The 20857-nt window shown below is 39.7% G+C and overlaps 1 protein-coding gene across 12 annotated transcripts in view; it reads right to left on the bottom strand.

Annotated features, from left to right (window-relative positions):
- Nucleotides 1-20857, bottom strand: part of KIAA1217 — a 240377-nt gene that overhangs the window by 55852 nt on the left and 163668 nt on the right. Inside the window, exon 1 of one of the 12 annotated variants that reach the window (XM_083823618.1) lies at nt 15181-20831. The exons of the other annotated variants lie outside the window; for them this stretch is intronic. The gene's annotated coding sequence lies outside the window, so the exon portion shown is untranslated. Of the gene's footprint in view, nt 1-15180; nt 20832-20857 lie in introns of those variants that run through there. 12 annotated transcript variants of the gene reach the window in all.

Genomic DNA, 20857 nt, shown 5'->3' with positions numbered 1-20857 from the left:
ACCACGCCTTGTTTAGGTACTTCAGCTAAACCTACCACAGATTCAACAGTATCTGGCACACAAAGCACAGGCACTCGGATACACTGGGTTGCAGTGAAAGGAAAATTCCGATGTTACCTTGTAGAGAGGAGAAAATTTCCATGGGAAGCCTTGAAAGTAACAGGTTTTATTTTCCTTAACTTCTGGACTTCAAATTCCTATATACGCACATTCATTCCTCGTAAGTCAAAGAAATCTGTCAAAGAAAAATTTCTATTTTCCACCTTAGCATATTCCCATACTTGAAGAGGGAAACAAGGAGTTCAAATACAGGGCTGAGCCGTTATTCAAACGCCTTTTTCTTGAGTACTGGCATTTACAATGCTATCTACTTTTGCTTTGCTTTGCTTTGCTTTAAAATAGCACATGGAACACACAGCCTGAATCAAGACCCCACTGGGCTGGGAGGGCACGAAGCTTGAGTGCACAACCCCTTCCTGGAAGGTTCGCTTTCTATTTTAGGCTGTGACTCAGCCCCTGGGTGGAGTGCGCAGAAGGGGAGAGCAGCTGGAGCCACAGAGCCCAGGGTACCCAGGGCAGGAGGGCTGGGGCACAGGAGCCAGACAGGGCCAGGAGCCAGGCAGCCTCACTGGCCACATTACAGCATCTCCCGTTGCCTGGTGAATATTTATTTTTATTATTATTATTTTTTCTTCTCCAAAATCTCCAGATTCTTTGCCAATGGAAACTTCAAAAATTCAAATGATAGTGTCTCTTCATGCTTCCCCCTATACATCTTCTGTGTGACATTCAAGACACACTGCTCTCTCCCATATATACCCCACTTTCTGCACTGCTTTTCTTCTTCCTGCCCTCCACCTCACACCATTGAGCAAAACCCCAGCATTGCTCAATGAAAATGTACTCTAATGCATAAACTGTCTGGAGCCATATGTTCTTGGACTTACGTTGCATGACTCAGGGACAGAGAAAGAGGATACTGGGTTTATCTGAGCCTGTAAATACTAGGTGAAGTCACAGCCAATTGCTTTCAGGGTAAAAGGAAGATCTTTTAATATAAGCATAAGATCATGTGCTTTTCAACTGCAGCTATGTAATATGTTTGCCTGAGGGTGTGGTTTTGTTTAGCACATAAGTCTTCCTTGTTCTTGCTCCCTGTAGCCTTTACACCCTTGAAATAGAAATTTGTTTGTCAATCCTTGGGGTTAAAGTATGGCAAATGGCTAGTACAACAATTTCTGTATAAAGCACTAGAGGGGATAGGCATCACTGAGAATCTTTTACTTGATGCAGTAAAAAAAGATCACACCACATATAAGTGTCTCCTGAGGAAGGTTTCGGTCAGTCTAACAACACTTCAGTCTGTAAGATACAGATCTGGGTATTTTTTGAAGGAGAACTACAGAGGCACTGGACATATACTGAAGAGCGAACATCATACAAAATCAGTTATGTTCCTTATTTCAAACCAGTTTGCATACTCAGTAACTCGCTGTGTGATTATATGCAGAAAGGTAGCAAACCAGCTATCCATCCACCCAAACGGCTTACATAAAGGCTGAGCAGACCAGTATCTCTGCATACAGCAGAATACAAAGCCTGCTGCAGCTCCTGGATCCTCAAACAGCTCAGCTACCCTGAAAGAAGGGCAGAGTCACAGTATCATAAGCCTTATGGACAGCAAAGGGCAAGCTGCCATTCAGTGGCTCGACAGCTGGTGTTTTCTGCAGTACAATCCCATCTGTCTTGTCCTCCGTCAGGACTAATACAACACTGTGCTGATCTTTATTCTAAATTTCTTATGGCTGTCCTGCCTCATAGGTCACTCTTGCGGTCTGTCCCAAGGTGGGCCTCCCACAATGAAGAAACCGTCCTCACTTCTGCCTCTTGGGCTGGCTTCAGTGCATCATTTGTACCCGTGGTGTGCACCAGAGCAGCACATGGAGCTGTGCCCACACACACCAGGGCAATGCCAACTAGTGTTATGCCTTACCACTGATTCATTGGTGCCACACCAACACTCCACCTCACCAGGCATGGATACCAGAGGTATACCCTGACTCATGCCACTATCTGTTAACATCTCACAGCAAAACACATGCAAAGGGAAAAGTAGGTGAGGGTTTTTGACCTGGCAGACCTTCCCATTGCTCTCCCAGGCCTTGTCTACGTCAACAGAGAGCACAGCAACTGGCTTTGCCCCAAGGGTTTCAGCCTGCCAAAATACCTAGATGGAGCATGTTCCTTAAGAGGTGCTCATCTTTGCACTGTCCTGGAGACACCCTGGAGTTGCCAGCAGACACCTCAGGCATGCAAAGCTATTGCTTTTCTTACTCTCCTATTGGCACCCTGTAGTTCCCCGAGGAAACTGCACCTGTGTTCCTAAACTGGCTCACCCACCAGTAAACTGAGGACATCTGAAAAGAATTTTATCAAGAGCTTGGAGAATCTTTGATGAAAAAGCTACAGAAACACTAAATACTGATATAAAACTGACAAATGCATCTACATTACTGATAAATTCGAGGTGAAGAGATCTTTTACAGAAACTGATCACAAGAAGAAAGTATTCTAAAATTGAGACAATCCTTCACTTTGTTTCTAGGAAAAGAAAGACTTACTTAAAGAACCCAAAACCCAACAACAATACAATCCACTCATTTTTTCTTCTCTCATAAAAATAAACTGACAGCCTTACAGCTCTAGCTGTCCAAACCCCTCAGTTTGATCAGTAGTTGCACGATGTGATACCACATCTGTCATGGCTGGTCTTTCACTAAGGTTGGGTTTCCACAGCTGAAAGCACAAATCAGCTTTTGCAAAAAACTGTCAGATACAGTTTTGATACTTCTAAAATAATATTTACAAGAAGAAATAGTGCACTTGAAAATTATAGAATTGATAAACAGTCCGAAAATGACATTTTTAAAGTATATGTACCATAACTGTCTTTCTAAAGCCAAATCCTTCTCATGCTATCAGACATCACTTTGTCACACTTGTTTGCTCTTACCTTTTCTTTGTATGTCTTTTAATTCCTATACATTTCCTTATTCTGTTGGGACATTACAGAAAAAAAACAGGCTGGCTGCAGCTGCGGGTTCCTCCAGCTGCCCAACGGCATACTTACAAACTGCAAACACATTAGCATCACTTTTAGCTTTTTCTGGTCAGGAACTTTCCAATGAAAAATACTTTCAACAGACAATGCTAATTCAAAAGAGCTGAAACATTTGGTAAAAACATCAGTAAAGCAAACGTCACTTGGAAAAAAAAAACACCCAGCAGATTTCAGTCAAACACCAATATGGTTTCTTATCAGACAACCCTGGAGTGCTCTAGAGCTTTGGCTTTCCAGATCCACAGAGCTGGGGCATCTTTTGCATAGTTTTGGTATATGTCAAGCTGTAAAATCTCCGTATTTATCCGCTTAAAACTCAGAATATTCATGAAACTGCAATTCTCTGATTCTAGTGATTGCACCAGAACAAAACAGTTAATGGGACATATATGGATAAGGCAAGAGAATTGCTGGGTTTTCCTTCTTCCATCTATGTTATTAAATCTGTGTGTTTTTCTTTCCCTGATCAACAATGCTGCAATCAGCCAAAATAAGACGTTTCTTAGGGTGAGCCACTCTTACAGTTTCTATGTTTGTAGGCTTATTTTGCCAGGATCGCCTGGCCAGAGGGTGACATGAACACAACAGGAGAACCAGATGATGATGTTCACTATCCTGAGAGGTGGCAGTTAGAGCACATAAACACGATTATCCAGAAAGGAGACATGCTGCCCTGAGTGAACCTCAGTCAGGCGTCATCACCATACTATTTGATATCACCGTGGCATCCCATCCCCATGTCTTCCTACCTGTTGTGCAGGTGTACACAAGGGGTATGGCACGAATACCCCTAAGAATTTTTAGGGTACAATATTGTAGGAACACATACACTAGCTTGAATCAAGCAGAGCTCAGCCACAGCATTATTTCCCTTTCCACATGACAGAGCATCAAACACATTCTTAACATTATTGTCCCTTACTTTATACCTAGATCTTTAATGCACACTTGTGTATGAACCCAGTCCCTGCAGCTATCCAAATGTTTTACCTTAAGGTACTTTACATGTCTCGGTATGTCCTTTTATATCCCTGACTACATATAAACTTAATTCATACCATATCCTAAAGATCCCATGGGGAAAACAAAGAATACCTGTTTCACTTTTTACTGAATATAAAACAGATCTGTAAAATTCTAAGCTAACCACAAAACAAATTTAATGGTGATATCAAAAATAATATTTGATTGCTTCACCTTGCCTCTAAGTCAATGTGCATGCTGAAGGTGGATCTTGCAAACAAGCAGAGAGGAGTCTCAGACCAAATCCTACACAGTCTGCTCTTTCAGGCATAATTTTTCAGCTGTCCTGATGCTACTCTGGTTATTTGTTTCAACAATTAAAAATAGTAGCAGTCTTATTACACGCGGTCAAAATTGTTACCTACAGAAAAATAACATAATCTTTGATAAGATTTTTGCTCTGAAATAATTAAAACCACTTACTGTTACTTAAGGAAATCACCTGTATGGCTACAGCAGTAAGATGAACATTTGTTTCCACTTCTTCTAATAAAGCATTTTTTGTTTTCAGCCTTGAGTCTACATCCTCAGTCTACAGTACAGCATTTTATAAATCCGTGCCTTCTGGGAAAAGGTTTTTAAACAGTAAAAATGTTCCTTGTTCTCTCTGCTCACAACAGGGGCAGGCCATCTTGCTTTACCCAGTCATCTAAGTAATGCTGCCTCAATAGACTGAAGTACTTTTCCACATGACAAGCCTGCAATTTCTCCTCCCCTTCGAAATTAGTCACTAAATAACCTCCTTGGCATGTCACCCAGTCACAAACTGTGCAACACTATGTGATTCAATCGCTCAACCATTTTTTAATGCGCGCCTATAAGATGCATAGAAAGAGGCTAACATCATGGAATGAAGTACAAGGGAGACTCACAAAGGGGAAAGCCATAAATAAAACTACGAGTAAACTCCATTTAGGTAAGAGAGTGCATGTTAAAGGTAACTATATAAAACGCACCCATATTAATTTCCCAACAGGAGAAGATCTCCAATTATTTAGCAAACCCAGTACATACAATTCTAGGGGAAAAAAAAAAATACAGTCATTATTAACCTTGGCAGCTTTTTGAATGCTCCGCTTTGTGGGGACACCTGGCAGAAAGAAGCGCGAGCCCCTCCTGCCAGGAGAAGCACCTAGACACAGGAGCAGGCTGTCTACTCATTAACCAGGCACCTGAGCCGCTTGGCTAACCTGAACTTTGGGGCCCCCATAAATCAATCCCACGGTTATCTCTGCAGCACACCACGCTAGCCATTAGGATTACTTTTTTTTTTTTTTTTAAAGGCAAAATAGAGATGGCAAATGTCCAAAAAAAAATAGATAGAAAGCTTGCTTCCCTCCCTTCCATCCCCTCACTCTGAAAGACCCAATAACATTGAAAATGTACCCCTAAAAATATGTTATTTGCAGTGCGAAAGAGATGGCACTTAAACATCATAGGGCAACGTCATGACACAAGCACTTTGCAGCACTGCAGTTATCCTGATTTTTTGTGTGCATTTATTTTTGCTTTTATGCACGTAAAATATTGCCTGTATCATCATGACTGGCATTTAGAAGAATCAAAATACAATTTAAGTGCATGACCTTGAGCTAATATCAATATAAAGAACCATTTATAAGGGGACCTAACTGGAGTAACATTTCTATCTCACAGTACTCCCTCCTCTCAGCCTCTCATCCGTGAGAGAGGGAGGCATCACTCATTGCTGTTACAAAAGGGTAAGCTGACACAAAGCATTTGCGTAACATGACAAAGATCAGAGCAGATCTGGTAGCCAAAACTAAAAATCCAGGTGTTCCACCCCTTACTACACACTCCCCAAGAGCAGAAGGAATCGTCCAGATTTGCAGACAGCTGTTGTGTTTTCCCATTATAAATTTGTACACCATTATTGGTCTTGACCAGAACTCCACAAAATTTCTATGTAGCATAACATAATGTAAGCAGTCTTTTCAAGTGCGTAAAAGTATTTGTCTTAATTGTAGCATTTCCAGTTTCACTGTGAAAATATTTTAAGATATTATTTTTATTAAATATTTGCACTAGAACTATAAAAAGTAACATCATGGCACAGAAACAATCTCAAACCAATTTATTTTCATTTCAAATTTAATCAGTCAAGGCTTGTTTCTTGCAGTATAGGAGTAAAGCAGTATTTACCGATGAAGCATCTGGTTTATATTTGGCAGGTTTTACTAACCAGTCAAGTATCCCCTTTTAATGAATGGAAGTATGACCTAGTTAAAAATCTGCTTAGGTCTGCTGACCAACTCAAAAATATCAAAAATAAAACTACAAGCAAATTATCCTAATACACTTTTGTGTCACACATGCTTTCCAGCAAGTGCAGAGTACATTCTGCCATCCACGTTCTTCCTTACAGGGGAACAAACCTGCAGTGAGAAATCACATTATTATGCTAATATGCAGGATAAAAAAGACCGCTATATTTCACTTCTGTTACTCTGCAGTGAATTGCAAGCTGGTAGGATGCACATTTTCAGTAATTGGACTCTAGCATGATAAAGTATATCCCAGAACATCAGGCACACTATAACTAGTTCTCCATACATCTGGCACTATATGCAATAGCCTCCAAGTATGTCTGATGCATATGAAAAGTTTTTCATATGAGGAATGAATCTTCTTTTAATTTTAAAATACACCGGGCACAGCATCATAAATAGTGCACAGATATATCATTACCAAGGCTGTAATTTAATTTGTAGGTTCTAACAATGCATACAAACCATTCAAGTATCACTTTCCATTTCAATTACTTTATCAGAGCCCTCAAGCCTTGTCTAACTTGCTATGTATTATCCTGTGTTTAATTACTTGCCATATATTTGTTTATAATGTACTGTACAGAGCAATAGTTCCTTTCCAGTTTAGCCCCCCATATAAACAAAGGGTATGCCCCTAAGAAGCGCAACACCCTACACTTCACCGAGATCAGACCTGGAAGTTAGCCCGTTGCTTTAAAATCTTTGTTAATGTCTATGGTGATGACAGGCACAAATTACCACTGAGGTATATCTCTGGTCTCCCTGCTTTTCTTCTACATTATTAACGTTAATTCAGGACCCTTGGAACTATTTGCCCAACATATTAATTTATTTTCTCTTTGCTCCCCTCGATTCTCAGTGGAAAACTGTTAGAGACACATTAGTAAAATGCACAATTATAAACTGGGAGAACATTTTGAAGTCTGCTGTGGGGTACACATATGAGGCATAGATGTAACTGGCTTATTACTTGACTGCTGATCAAAGTTCTTTCTGTTCCTGATAACGGCTCTTTTGGTCCCTATGTCCCTAATAATACTTTCATGGATGGAAATAATGAAGCAGTTAATGTTTGTACTGCTGTAAACAACCATTTCCTTAACAGAAAACAGGGAAATTTATAGGCTTGATGGCTTGTCACTGACTCAACTGTTTTGCTCTCAGTACTCAGGAGCAAAGCTTGTGATGGAGTCAATGGGGTTTTGCTTAAATGCAACAAATTAGTTAAATCCAGCAGAATCCAAGTGGGAAGACAGTTTGCTGATGAAGTTTTTTACAGCTGTTTTCTGAAAGAAGCATTATTTATTTATTTATTTATTTCAATGAAGGTGTCACATGACTTCATCACTCCTATAGCCCACCCAGAATCTAATTCTGATCAAAGAAACCGAGAGTGTAGGAGGACAGAGACCTGCATGTGGACTTGTTTGTAGAACCTCCTAAGTCTCCAGTTACACAAGACTTTTCAAGGTAGCAAGAGAGCTACCATCAGCATCTGTCTTCCCTCTGCACAGGCAAACACCATGACAGAAACTTCTCACTGGGCTTATCCACTTTCTGCAATGAAAGCAAAGAGACCAACCCCTAGCTTTGCCTCCAATCATTCAGCAGAGGAACAAAAAAGAAAGGTCATATCCAGCCCTGACCTCAATCTCAGATGCTTCCCCACAGCAAAAATGGGGGAATAGATCACAGACCCCCCAGGTTGCTGTTCTTCACAAAGGCACCAAGGTGTCAAGCACACCCCCTGACCATATTCATACCTACAAAGACTGAAAATCCTGCAGGATCACTTCTATGAATTTGAGAGGCCAAGCTAAACAAATAGATGGGAACAGAACAGTTTTGGCTGCCTGACATATATTGGACTTGATATTATGTGCAGACTATCTTCTCCTAAACATACATGTTGTTTGTTATTCCCTCTGTTTACTGATTCCTAAGGCACTTGGTGAAATAGATATGCCTTGGGGTAGATATAAATACCATTTATCTACCTTGGGCTAGATATAAATACCATAAAGTTCTCTTATGCTTATGCCAAACTCCCTAGTTCTAGGGGAAAAAAATAAAAAGAAGCAAAGAACAAACAAATAAGCAAAAAACATCCCACACCACACATTGCTACTAGCTAAAATGAACCACTATAAAGGGGACAGGCAGCTCTAAAGCCTCACCGCTGGCAATGCAGCGCAGTCGGTAGAAGAGCTGGCACTCGCAGTGTGGAGCAACCTGCACATGGAGCCTTTGAACCAGCACACAAGTGAGCATCTGGGCTCCAAGAGAACAACGCCTCATTGTAACATGTAAAGCAACAGCATGTTTACATGCATACATATATGTATGCGTGCCAGCAGCACATTTGTGGCCTATCCTTTGGTGATGGTTAGTCAACATAATCAGGAATTTTGGATTTTTAGGGATTAAAAAAATTAAAGGCAAGCAAGTACAAGCAAGCAAATCCTGGAGGTGCTGGAAACTCTATAAGCCTCTCAAACTTTATTTTAAGTATACTTGAGCAAATATAGCCAACTCTCTCTGGAGTCACATGAAGAAGGTTCTGCAAAACTGAACTATTACGTCAGGTCTGCAGTCTGTCTCTCTACCCTGTAATTTAAACCTCATGCTTCCCCCTCATCTCTGTAGTGATTTAAACAAAGACATTTTCCTAGCCATAGGAAAGTATCACAGCATGTATCACAGACATACATGCACTAAGCATTTCCCCAAAGTTAAGATTGCACTATTAGTTGCTTCGTATTGGGTCTTTCTCATCCAATGTTGCATTCAAAGGCAGTCAGCCAGGCACCCCCCAGAGTCAGCTCCTTCCCTCCCCAGCCGGGTGGGACAAGCTGCCCGTTGGCGTTCTTTGCCTCTCCCCACTGACAGCACCAGGAGGCAATTTCTACCGCAAGTTTATAAGGGTTAGACTTTTTTTCTTATTTTTTTATCATGACCCTGTCCATATGTCTTTTCATTTAGCTCACTCTCTCCTCTGTTTTCAACCTATTGTTTTCCTTTTTCCTTTTTTTTTTTTCCTTTTTTTTTTCTTCTTTTTTTTTTCCCCGTTACAAGTCAAGCTGAGATACTAAAACTAGAAGGGATAACGGCAGTTTCATTCCAACTGCTGCTGCTTGCTACTCCTTATGATGGACTTTGCTGTCATCCACATTGGTGGATCCAACTTGGCCTGTAGTTCCTGCTTGATTAAGCTAAGAATTAAATGCCTCTGACCTGAAGCTGCTAATAAACATTATTTATTTATCAACGGAGCAATATAGAAGCACCTCCGCATGTCAATCTTTTCATCCTCCGTCCTACTATTAGCACTCTTTCTTATGCCTAAACATTTTCAATCCTAAACGTAGAGGACTGAGTTTGTAGCATGATTTTTTCCTGCTTATCCCACATGTAATGCAGAAATATTAATAAAAGATATAAATAGTGAAAAAAAATATTTGGGAAGGTAATAGGGAATTCTGAATGTAAAACTCTAGAAAAAAGAAGATGGAAAAAAAGAAAAAGAAAAAAAAAGGGAGGGGGGAAGAATGGGACAGGGTGAAGTACAATACTAAGAGTTTGTGAAAGAGGCCAGAGGTGAAAGAGAGTAATATTGTAGATGGAGTGCTGAGAACTAAATAGGGAAAAAAGAAAAGGATAATAAATAACAAAGAAACAAAAACAGTAGAATTAAGACCGGAGGAGGTGAGGTACTGATGAGAAAAAGACGAATTAAAGAGAATATGAAGAGAATATGAAGAGAAATTCAACATCAACAAAAAAAAGGAATGAAAGAATGAGAAAGAATGAGAGTGGAAGAACATGAATTACTTCAAATTTTCTTCAAGGCTAGAAGATTTTACCTTAGCTCTTGTTATTACAATGCTGTAGCCTAGCATAGCAGGCACAGGAGAAAGGGAGAGAGGAAGAAAGAAAGGAGAAGAGGACAGAGGAAGAAGAAAATACATCCAAACATTCTTTCGCTTGGGCTAATATTCTGAGGATTTTCCTTTTTTGTTTTGTTTTGTTTTGTTTTCAGGGGTTGTCAAAATATGAGGGTGGCTTTTACGAAAGAAGCGAGCAGAGAGTTCCAGGTAAATGCCAGCTGGAGTAACCCCACAAACGCATGAAGACACTAGCATTCAAAGCAAAGATGCTTGACGCATTCAAAAGCTACAAAAGGCTTCCGAAACCTAGAACTAAGTTGAGCCATTCCCTCTGGAGTTGTGGTTAAGATTTAACACAGCTTTGTCTCCTTCAAACATCATAGAAAACAGCTCTCTACAAGTCAGGCCTCAGTTCAGCATCTCCTTGTTGACATGCAGTGGAACCAAGTGCTGAGCAATAACACTGAGGGTGCTGCTGCCTTTTGTCTGGTTGTTAGTGGGGGACAACAGAAATTCTAGGCTGATGAAGTCACCACCAAGGTCTGACAAGTGGCAAGACTTCTCTTTATGTGTGTCCTTCTCACAAGACTTTTTCCTATATTAATTCCACACAGCTATGACTGCTTCCCCAAATACGCCTCCACCTCCAGAGCTCATTGGTCATCATAATGCCCAGGTGTCCTTCTAATTCCTAGACTAAGATCACTTTATTCAAGTGTAAAACAAGAATCCAATGTAAAGATAAGGGGAAAGCAATAATAGAATGAGCTTCTTGCCATAAAAAGAAAATTGAGTTTACAATATGCATCAGCTTAGAGCTAGATAAGGAGCCAGATTAACATTTGGACTAGCCTGGTGGCACCGGTAGTGAACCTTTCTACACTCCCTAGTGGACATTACTGCAGATTAGCTGTCCATGGGACACAACCTTGGTGACTCTGGGTGATCTCTCCTTGCAGAAGAAGGGAGCACAAGGCCACACAGAGCTGCCCCCAAGCCGTACCACGAGGACCTCCATGCATTAGGCAATCCAAGCAAAACGACGCATGACACACAGCACATTTTGTGTTAGCCCAACTGAAATGACAGTGCTGCTGCGTGAGGGTTTATTCCCTCAGCAACATGTCATCGTTTGAGCTATTTCTCTGCTACCACTCTGCGTTACTTTGTTCCTGAACAGCAAGACGGACATCCAGACCAGTGAATGTAGCAGACACTCCCTTCTGCGTATTTATGAGTGCATTTCATTTCCTACAAGCAAATGGAATGTGAGAGTTAAAAAAAAAAAAAAAAAGCTATAATTATCCAATTAAGCAGAGAGACGTTAATAAATCTCTCATGCTTGATTTTCCAGTGCTTCCTCAGTGCTCTTTCCAGACAGAGTAGCATGGTGAGTACACCGAGAAACCTCTTAACATTTCAGCCAAGATTTTTCAGAGTGTTATCACAAATGACAAAAATATAAACATACTGAAACATAACACATTTCAATCCTAAAAAGGTCGGATTTACATAATTACATCATTGGTTTGCCAATATCCACATTTATCTCATCAGTATAGCACGGCCCACCCAGCCCATAAGCTATTAGACTGTTTGGACTGAACATATAAAAGCTGTTACCGATTTTTTTGTAAGTTCACATTATGACACCCCTCATAACTAGGGTTGAATTTGAACCAACTGTTTGTTTCTTTTTGCTTTTCCACAGCTGCTTTTGAGGCAGAATTTTCTGAAAACAAACAGGAGTCATGTAATTCATGAAGATGTAGCAAGCATTTCCTTCCCCCCGCCCCGTTCCCCTTGAAGAGATCAAGCACATCATGCACATAGCACAGACAGCCACCACCAGTGCAGGGAGCCAAACCCTTCAGACCAGTCTCAATGTCAGCACTTCCTCAGGGCACTGCTGAACTGATGGGGTCATCCCTTTTTTTTTCCCAAAAAAGGAATAGTTTCAAACACGTACATTTCTGGTACAGATCAGCATTTTTATTTGGTTTAAATATGCTGTATATCAGATTTCTTCTCTTTAAAAAAAGAAATACTGTTAGTAACTGAACTCATAAATCAAAATAAATGCATGGCTTTCTGACTTGCTGTACTAACGACTCAGCTTTTATTTTTGGTCCATATTTGTATTTTTTCCCACTGTGCTGAAGCCAAAGAAAACTGAACAAGTTGATATGGTTAAATGAACATAAAGGAAAGCATCACACTTGGTCTCATCTGGCATTACGTAACAATAGAGTCAAAACATAATTTCTATTACAGATATATGCAATTGATTATGATATAAACAATATAAAAATGTTACAAATCATAGCTGATGGGTAAAAGACCAAAGCAACATGTCCACACCTGTAACCACCTATTTCTCTCAATGTAACGGTGCAGCAAATCAGAAGAAGTTGCTGTGCTGAGTTTTGGCCTCAGCACTGTCAGCAGGAGAAATGGTCATGGAAGCCACAGAACTAAATTTTACAATGATGTGTCCAAGCTGGACTGCATCTCTTAGCTGTAAGGCCAAGCAAGTATTTGCAGGTATAAGCACATTTTTTGCAACGTTAGAGGTGCTATCACTGCAGCAATCAGTTTGAGCCCTACATTTTGTTTTTATTTTACTTCCTTTTATCCAAAAAAGCATACAACCTGTCACGGTCAGCATGACTGAAGTAAATAACCTACTTTATTCTAAGGTGAAGCTATCTATAGTAAACATTTAGTGACTGAGGGGCTAGCCCTTTACCCAACACACCCTCTTGGCCTTTTCACTCAGTCACACAGAATTTTGATTTGCAATGATGTAAGAAAGGCATATACTCATGCAAAAAATAATTGCAGCATCACATCACTTCTCATGGAGCCCTGCTGCCTGCTGTTATTTGCAGCTGCCTTCCTTTTGCCAACTGCGGCTTTTTTTAACCCCAGATCTTACATGTATCCAAGGAAAGATATTTTTACTCCTCATATTTTCAGAAGTCTGATTAGTTTTCCAGAGCCCACATTAGAAAAAGTATAATCCAACACGGAGAAGAATCAAAGTCCTCAAATACATACATGTGTTCTGGACACCAGGTACTGGTTTACTCTTTTTCTGTGTCAAAGGAAGATGGGGACAGAACTAATTCTCTTTAGTATTCACATGATACCAAACTGCCACCTCCACATGGTGATTTTAAAGCTCTTTTCAAGTAAAAGCTCATTTGGAAAGCTAACTGGAAGTCACAAAGCTTGGCTGGACTTTGGTACCAGCCCAGAACATAGGGGACTCCAGCAATTCAGATAAGCTACCAGTTTACAATGGAGGTAAAGAAGGAACTCCCCTCCAAATATGAGAGGTCACGGCCACGAGCATTTTTATCGTCTGCCAGTCTGTTTAGGGAGCTCTGGCAACATCTGACCCCGCCAGCTACTTAGGAATTTCAAGTAAACAGCCAAATTAGTGCAAATTGTTCTACTAAAAGCAAGGGCAATGGAAAAAAAAAAGTAAAACATCTAAAGAATTGGAACAAGGAAACATTATGTAAAAGAAGGTGGAGTAAGAATAAAACCAGAAACCAGTAGACAATAAAAATGGACTCAAATCCAATCCTTATGTTTTTGTTCAGGGCAAGTTCCCAGTGAAGGCACTGAAAGCTTTGCCGAGAACCTTAGACTTATGTTAGAGATAAGGCTTCCCATTTTAATGAAGGACTGAGGAGACCTTCACACGAGAGAGATCAGATGTTGTCATTAAGGAACTTCATCAGCTCCAGGGCAAGCTCTGAGCAGACCTCAACACGAAAGACAGGCTGGCTTGAACACGGGCCTGTTAGTGGGAAAGAAGGAGCTTCCCCCAACAAAATGCCACGAAAACAACTGTATTGTGGTTGCAAGTCGACCTGTTTCCACAGAGAAAACTCTCTGGGAGTTTCCAGGTAACTGGTTTGTGATATCTACCATATGACACTCCTCTTAGGCTAACTGGAAGATTACTGCATGGGTGCGGCAAGCTCAGGTTCCTTCAATGTTTTAGTATCAAGAGCATTATACTTTCTTTTAACAGCAAGTTTGACGTAAACTTAAAATCCATCTGCATTATTTGAAAAAAAATATATTAAATGTTGGTATAGTAGCAGAACCTACAAGATTATATTCTTTACACACAATATTTGGGAAAAAATATAATCCACCAAAGCACATAGCCACCCTATTAAAAAATCCACAATGCTGTATGCATCAACCTATAATGCAGGACCTATATCTTTAAAAAGGTTGACTTTTTGCCAGAAAGCATTTAAGATTCATATATTGGTTTATGCATAGCTAAAATAAAAACTGAAATTTTCCTTAAAATTTTACCCTCTTTCCCACTAACTTAGGCTTTATACAATAGCAGATATTGTATATCAAACAACATATGAATGAAAGAGAGCAGGTACATTTAGTCTTTCATCACAGTCTGATTTGGTGCAGCTACTTCTCAGTGCATACTGCTCTGTAGTTGCATTAATAATTGGCAACTACTGACAAGCTATTCAAAGCAAAGGTAGTAAAAACCATGCCAGTAAAAAAATTGGAAAATCAGAGACTTCTTTTATATATTTTATTCAAATCTCCGCAAGATTTGTAATGGCAAGTTGGAAAATAACTTTTTATGTTTAATGTGTAACTAGTCATAAAACCTAAGAGAAGAGTTTGGTGATTTAGCAAGCAATTAAGCACTTATTTTCCCATGCAGCTCAAGGAAGAAGAAATAGCTTTCATTGCTCTGATAAAAATTCCCAGTTAATCTGAAAATTTCTTTCAGTTTGGTGAAAAAAAAAAAGAAGAAAAGGGATCATATATCTTTCATTATTTATAAGCATCATCTTACCTTACATCTCTCGGTGAGTTCCGTTTCTAGACGACTTTGGCAGGTATTTTAATTCAGAATTAGTTTCAGCAATACATGCCATTACATCTTCTCTTTAAAACAAACCGCTTTTTCTCTTTTCCTCAGACAAAGTATGTGGGCTAAAAGAGCTGCAGCGTCTCTGTTCAAGCGATTTCATGGACACTCAGAGGCTTACTGTATGAAAGTTAAATCTGAGTAAGGAAGGCATTTTTCCTGTCCCGGAAATCAGTATAACCAAAACCAATGCTGAGCTAATGAGAAATGTTTCTTCCATGTGTTCTGTTTGGCAGACACTGCAAGTCATATCAAGGAAACACGTGATGTTTATAAATACAATATGGCTCGTGTTGTCATAACCTCTCAATGACAAAAAGAGCATTAGAAAAAGCAGACAGCAAAACAGCAGGAAAGATGAGATTTGTATCATTTGGAAGGTCTCTATCAGATAATAGAGGTATTAGCGTTTGCTTTTTCTTTTTTCTTTTTCTGCCCAAAAGAAAAAGTTTTATAGTACTCGGATCAGGAAGGCAAACACATGACAACTTATACAAATGCTGTCCTATAGGCATCCCAGCACTAAAATGCATTCATTTCATTGCTTGAGTTCTTTTCCAATGCTTTTCTTCTAAATACCTCTACATGGTTCAAGTAGGGTTTTTTGTTGTTGTTGTTTGTTTTTTTTTTTTTTAGCCATAGTATGCAATGAACAAATGTAGTTTTGGCAGCATTTGCAGCTTTTATGTTTATTGATGTTAAGATTACAAACAATCCAATGAAAAGAAGCTAAACATCTCAAAGAGGCTGGATGTATGTACAGGTATCTTAAGCACACAGGAGGATGATCCTGCTTTTATTATTTCCTGCAAACCAGCACTGAATTTCAGGCTCCCTAGATGCTTGTTGGGAAGTTGTTCGAGGGTTTTTAGCAATTATATATTTTTTTTAAGTTCACAAATTGCATCAATACATAATGTAGATGAGAAGTGAAGTGTTAGCAGTTTGCTAGCCAGGCAGTTTCGGGGGAAAATCTGAAAGTTGCTTTTGCGCAATTTCAGTAGTAAAAGCTATTCAACACAACAGTTTACCCAACTTATCAAATGTCTGCAACATTTTACAGAACAACTCACTTTAACTCATCCCGTGTCACCTTGGCAGACCAAACCTTCATTGGCGCCAAGAACATCATCACCTTTTTGCCGTTTAACTCCCAGCACCGTGGAGTTTCCACGTACCCGCGCTCCCTGACTCAGCCCTGACCGAACTTGCCCTAATTGCTCTTTCTCCGAGAAACAGTCTCTGAATGGAAAAACCTCAAGGTGTACCTCAATACAACAACAGCCACAACAAGCATTCCTTGAATATTCTGGCCTCACCCACCCAGCTGAGGGCTGGGATAAAGGGCTGACCTGATAAGGTCTCAGTCAAGTCAGGGAATTAAGCAAAAACATGGTGGGTCTAGAACATTTGAAAACAAAGCGTAACCCACAGACATCATGGCAGGTGGTTGGGAAGGGTAAGACTGCCAAGCAAAATAACCATCCATTTGTTATAAAATAAAAATTCCCCCAATTCTCAAACTGGCAGAGAGATGAAACCCAAAACAAACCACTGCATGAACCAACATTAGAATCATATTAGAATCCAACCGTGCCACCAGAAATGCAGACAGGTTACAACGACAGAAGGGTGAGACTGTAATTTAGGATTCTTCCCCTTACAGACACTCCATAAAAGGAGGGTGTAGGGAATGAGGACAGAAAATAGGCTGTGCACATACAGTGGGAAATCACTTCCACTTGAAGTCAGCAGTACGGCACCAGGAGGTCACAGCAACAACCCAGGACAAAAGGAGCTGTGACACCTCCAAAGACATTCAATTCAACACACAAAAACCCACTGTTCTTTAGTGTCACCTGTTGATGTTGTATCCATATCCGACACCTAAATGTGAGACAAGATGCAACCTGGATCCTACACTTAGAAAGTCTGAGAAAATCTTTTCCCCTTTGAATCTACGCAAATCACAAAATGTTAATTCTAATGGCACAGAGCAGCACAGTTGTGTACATGGGTTTGTACTGGGATTCTGAACAATGCTGGAGAGAATAAAAAGATCATCTGAACTTCCACTTTTGGACAAGAGACAGTATTTTGTCAAAAGAAAGTATTGTTGCATGGAGACCTAGAAAGAGCTGATTAATGTTACATACACAGGCAGCAGAATAAAAGAATGAACTGCAGCAACACGAAGACTCCAAAGAAAACAGCTGCTACAGATTTCCAGTGTACATGTTGGGAAAGGAATAATAAAACAAAGGAAAAGCACAAATGCAAATATTCAGTGAGACAGCACTATGTGGCTACCTCTTGCTTGAAACAGCATTCAACACAGCAGACCTGTCAAACAAATCATGCTCTTCAAGATGTAAATGGCCATGACACAACACCAGTAAGCAAATAAGGCACTCTGAATGATTCAAAGAGAAACTGTTGTTTAGAACTTGTTTATACCCCACGCAAAACCCTTTTCTTAAACACAATCCATTCCGAAAGACGCATGAAACAGAAAGACCAGGAAAATTAGAGTTAAGGGACTCAAGAACTGAGTGTTTTGATACGACTTCTGAATTTCACAGATCCCACATTCCTATCGCACATTCAGAGTCTTCTTGTCCATATGGGTAATACTAAATACTTCAAGTGTTACTGCCAATTCTTATACAGGTCTCACATCTGTTTGGTAGTTAAAACAGGTGTCCAAGCTGGCAGCTAACATTATTTTCTGAGATTATTCTGGGTCTGTTACATGGAAATGATTATAAATCACATGAATAAAAGCCTGAACATCATCAAACCTAAGGATAAATGTTCCAAAGGGACAAGGAGGCAAACGGTAGAAAAATCTGTAAAGGCAAAACCTTCCCAAACCTCAAAAAAACAAAGCTTTAACTCACACATGGCAAGAGATACAACAACACTTCCAGTATCACCATGGAAAAATGTACTTACAAGAGCCAGTTCTTGATATTTGAAATACTGTTTTTTCAACTCATCTGACAATAACCTGTTTTTCTGTATTTTTTTTTTAAACAGTTTACTGTGTTGCAGAGCACAGTGATTACTACAGTTACTCCCTGCTTCCTACTGCAGGGAATTCAGTGCTTGGATATCATGGAAAACTGAAGAGAATCAATTTACCCAGTGCAAAGATGCAGAAATAGAAACAGAAAGATGAGAAGCATATTTTTTGACAAATTTTTTTTGCTACAATGCCATACCAGTACATCAAATGTACACATTTCTCACTTACTCCCTCTCCCACTCCCAACTTTCATGTGACTTGCTAAGGAAAGATATCCACCTTCTCTCCCCCATCCTAACAACCTGTGAAGGTGAAATTCAACCAGATTCAACCAAAGGGAAAAGTTCAGTAATCTATCATGGTCCTACTAATTATGCCAAATTAGAGATTTGTGAGAAGATCCTACAGTACTTCTGTCAAGTTGAGAAAAAGTTGTTCTACAGAGAAGCAGCATCGGACAGAGCTCTATTACATCCCCCTACGTCAGGCAAAGCTTGAACTAGTATCTGAGCATTACTGCACAAGGAAGAACACAACCAGAAGACACCAATCCCTAGAGAAAGAGATTTAATTATTTCCGGCACTCAAGAAAATGCTTGTTTCCATGTTCATAACTTTGAAGTGCAGAAGTTTACCACGATCAAACGGAATACTTTTGCATGCTTTTCCGCAGAGCCCCTATGAGAATCCTGGCTTCTACTTCACCTCTCAGACCAGAAAGACAAGAAATTGCCAATGTGGAGGAAAGGCCAAATGAAAAAAGAGCTGTTTTATTGCATGCACACAATTTGAAAATGGTATCTCTAGCATTTCGGCAGAGCAAATATAATATTATATACCATGAAAACATCACTTCTGCAAAGGCTGTCACCGTGTCACCTTAATTTTTGAATGATGGCCAAAGAGAGATAACTCAGCCATAGTCAGGAGGTGTTGAGTGTCCACACCTGTTGTACAATGCACTATTTTAAAATAAGCAATCCAAATTAATACAGATTTTGAACAGAAGCAGCCCCTGTGTTCAAAACAACTCTGTTCAGTAGTGTGTAGGTAGAAGAGGGCCAAAGAAGTAGTCTTTACTTCTGAATACATGTAGCTAATGTGGTAGTTAACCATATCTGAAAACAGGTCTAGAGCACACAAACAGAGCCACAGCAGATATGTTTGACATTCACCGCACATAGAACAAGAACAGTATTGGTCTAACTTTATAAAGTCACAGTAATATTGCTATAGGAGTTAATGTCATATTACCCAGTGATAGTATGTCATGCTTTTGAATGAAAAGTATCAGATATATTCAGTTGCTGCTACAGGAATATAACTAAAATTGAAGAATTTCAGGACCTTAAGGAAGACGCTGAAAGTTACCACATTAGCCCTTTGAAGCACATCTATTTGCTCTCTCATGTTGTGTGTGCACTAGTGTGAATAATCAAGTAATTAGATTTCTGACCTATCAAAAGGACCATTTTATAATTGAAGTACATAAATGAAAGGTGGTTGAGGATAGTGCCTGTAAATAAACTATTGCAATCTTTCTAAAATAATGAGGCCCTAAACTGTTGAAACAGCAGAAATACTTCCATGAAATATTAATAACAAAGCAGTATGACATGCTCAGAATTGATAATGAAACCAAGAAGCAAATGCACAATTAAGCAAATTACTTCACAGGAAATTTTCAGTGCAGTTGAATCAGCTTTGGGGCACACATAAAAGTCACAGTGCAGGCGGGACAGTAGTGGCATTTCCTTCTGGCCCACTGAGCTCATTTTGTTGTACCATTCCCTGGGGACAGACCTAGGATGGGTGGGGAGAAGATGAGGGTGTGTAGCCTCACCACCACCACCTCCACCACCACTCCTGGGTGCGATGTTAGGTGTGGGTAATGTGGTGGAAGAGCTGCTGCACAGCCACACCTCCTGCCCTCTCAGCATTAAGGTGGGAGAACACAGTCCAGTAAAAGGTAAGAGACAAAGACAGTGGGAAAGGGGATATGTTTCAAACGCCTTCTCTATACTTTCCTAATACAGAATGTTCACTTGAAAATACAAATATACCAGTCCTTGTTCAATACAGACAGAAAATTCTAGAAAAAGACATAACCATTTACTGCACAACAGGTATTTATCAGTATTTCTTATGTGAAATGGTCATTTACAAAGTATTTCAATAGACTTCAACCTAGGTACACATGCTTAGCTACTGCAAACCCGTCCATGCTGAAGCCTTGCTGGAGTAGCACCATGCTGTACTTCAGTGTAAAGGGTTTGGAAACATGAAATAAGAAGCTTTAAAAACCCTAAGCACTGCCCGTGCCCCAAAATAAGTGATTAAAGGCATTGTTTTGATTCATGTGCTTGAATGCTAGTACACAAGAAAAAAAAAAAAACAAAAAACACAAAAACACTAAAATAGTTAGTGCTCAGGGCAAATAATTGGAAAACACAAAGCAGTTAAGAAACATTATGGAAAGCATTATCACTTCCCTCTTCTGTATGTGCTGTACATCTACCCTAGATTTTGTAACTTGTTGTGTACATATTACAGTTATGAATTTAAACATTTAAA

The sequence above is a fragment of the Anser anser genome (assembly GCF_964211835.1).
Source record: "Anser anser genome assembly, chromosome: 2".
NCBI lineage: Eukaryota > Metazoa > Chordata > Aves > Anseriformes > Anatidae > Anser > Anser anser.
The sequence above is the reverse complement of the archived record's forward strand: the minus strand, read 5'-3'. Positions and strand labels throughout refer to the sequence as shown.